Source organism: Colobus angolensis, unplaced genomic scaffold (genome assembly GCF_000951035.1).
Source record: "Colobus angolensis palliatus isolate OR3802 unplaced genomic scaffold, Cang.pa_1.0 Scaffold9, whole genome shotgun sequence".
Taxonomy (NCBI): domain Eukaryota; kingdom Metazoa; phylum Chordata; class Mammalia; order Primates; family Cercopithecidae; genus Colobus; species Colobus angolensis.
The window spans coordinates 10104321-10107237 of NW_012122931.1; positions in this window are offsets into that span (position 1 = coordinate 10104321).

Genomic DNA, 2917 nt, shown 5'->3' on the forward strand with positions numbered 1-2917 from the left:
TGTTAGCCAGGATGGTCTCGATCTCCTGACCTCGTGATCCGCCCGTCTCGGCCTCCCAAAGTGCTGGGATTACAGGCTTGAGCCACCGCGCCCGGCGAAATTTTTTATTTCTAATAAGAAAACTCATACAACTTTTTTAAATACTGAAATACAGAAATGAATTAGATTGAAATTAATGACTTGGTAAAGCTTATAATAAAAATAAATTGTAGGCTGGGAGACTGTCGGAAAGCGTCTGATTCTGGCTTCCCCTTCCCTTTCCTGGCCCCAATCCTTCCTCTCTCTTACCCTTCTTTCTGCATGCCTTTTAAAAAAGAAAAAGAAGGCCAGGCGTGGTGGCTCACACCTGTAATCCCAGCACTTTGGAAGGCAAAGGTGGGCAAGGTCAGGAGTTCGAGACTAGGCTAGCCAATATGGTAACACCCTGTCTATACTAAAAATACAGAAATTAGCCAGGCATGGTGGCGGGTGCCTGTAGTCCCAGCTATTCAAGAGGCTGAGGCAGAAGAATCACTTGAATGGAGGAGGTGGAGGTTGCAGTGAGCCAAGATCTTGCCACTGCACTCTAGCCTGGGCAACAGAGCAAGACTCCATCTCAAAAAAAAAGAAAAAATATTGTAGGCTGGGCAAGGTGTGTTCCCAATGCTTTATGATGCCAAGGCATGAGGATCACTTGGGGCCAGGAGTTTCAGAGCAGCCTGGGCAAATAGTGAGACTCCATCTCTACAAAAATATAAAAATAAAGTAATAATAATAATAGAATTGACCAAGCACAGTGGTGCACACCAGTAGTCCCAGCTAGCAGGGAGGCTCAGGCGGGAGTATCAGTTGAGCTCAGGAGTTTGAGGCTGCAATGAGCTATGATCGCACCACTGCACTTCAGCCTGGCTGGAAGACCAAAACCCTGTCTCAAAAAAATAAATAAATAATAAATGGTATAGTACTATCATACTTTTGAGTAATCTGCTTTATTATTTTTTCTGTTTTTTTGAAACAGTCTCACTCTGTCGCCCAGGCTGGAGTGCAGTGGTATGATCTTGGCTCACTGCAACCTCTGCCTCCCAGGTTCAAGCGATTCTCCTGACTCAGCCTCCCAAGTAGCTGGGACTATGGGTGTATGTCACCACACCCGGCTAATACTTTGTATTTTTAGTAGAGATGGGGTTTCACCGTGTTAGCCAGGATGGTCTCAATCTCCTGACCTCGTGATCTGCCCGCCTCAGCCTCCCAAAGTGCTGGGATTACAGTGAGCCACCACGCCAGGCCCTGCTTTTTTTTTTTTTACTTAACAATATGTAACAGGTTGGGTTAGTGAACTTGATAGACTGATTTCTAAAACTTAATATGGAAATACAAAGCACCAAGAATAGTCAGAAACATTCCTGATGAAGAAGAGCAATGTGGAAGGACTCGTTCTAAAGGATATCAAGACATCATAAAGCACTCTGAGCATACAGATTGAAAAAGTAAGTAAATAAATAAATACAACATCAGAAAGCTATAGTAAGACAAAGTTTGGCTGGGCATGGTCCTGATTACAAAGTCCTGTAATCTCAGCACTTTGGGAAGCCAAGGTGGGCAGATCACATGAGGTCAGTAGTTTGAGACCAGCCTGACCAACATGGTGAAACCTCATCTCTAACAAAAATACAAAAAAATTAGCTGGGTATAGTGGCACACGCCTGTAGTTCCAGCTACTCGGGAGGCTGAGGCAGGAGAACCGCTTGAACCTGGGAGGCGGGGGTTGCAGTGAGCTGAGATGGCGACATTGCACTCCAGCCTGGGCGACAGAGCGAGACTCTGTCTCAAAAAAAAGAAGAAAACAAAATAGAATTAATATCTTTTCTGAGAAAAGAAAACTACTTGGGAGGCTGAGGCAGGAGGATCGCTTGAATCCAGAAGGAGAAGGCTGCAGTAAGCTGAGATTACACCACTGCACTCTGACCCTGTCTCAAAAAAAAAGGCCAGGCCTGGTGGCTCACCTGTAATCCCAGCACTTTGGGAGCCAAGGTGGGTGACCACGAGGTCAGGATATTGAGACCATCCTGGCCAACATGGTGAAACCCCTTTTCTACTAAAAATACAAAAATTACCTGGGTGTGGTGGTACATGCCTGTAATCCCAGCTGGCTAAGGCACAAAAATCGCTTGAACCTGGGAGGCAGAGGTTGCAGTGAGCCGAGATCACACCACTGCACTCCAGTCTAGTGACAAAGCAAGACTCCATCTCAAAAAAAAAATTTAAAACATCCAGTGTGGCCAGGCATGGTGGCTCATGCCTGTTATCCTAACACTTTGGGAGGCTGAGGTGGCCAGATCACTTGAAGTCAGGAGTTCAAAACCAGCCTGGCCAACATGATGAAACCAACCCTGTCTCTATGAAAAACACACACAAAAAAATAGCCGGGCGTGGTGGCGGGCGCCTGTAATCCCAGCTACTCGGGAGGCTGAGGCAGGAGAATCGCTTGAACCCGGGAGACAGAGATTGCATTGAGCCAAGGTGATGCCACTGCACTCCAACCTGGGCAAGAGTGAGATTCTGTCTCAAAAAATATGTAATAAAATAAAAAACATCCAACACATCATACATAAAGGGTAGCTACTCTTTACATATCAAAAAATGGCAGCTCCAGCTGGAAGCAGTGGCTCACACCTGTAATCCCAGCCCTTTGAAAGGCCTAGGCAGGTGGATCACTTGCCGTCAGGAGTTCAAGACCAGCCTGGCCAACACAGTGAGACCCCATCTCTACTAAAACTACAAAAATTAGCCAGGCTTGGTGGTGCACACCTGTAATCTCAGCTACATAGGAGGCTGAGGCAGGAGAATGGCTTGAACCCAGGAGGCAGAGGTTGCAGTGAGCCGAGATCACACCGCTGCACTCCAGGCTGGACAACAGAGCAAAACTCCATCTCAAAAA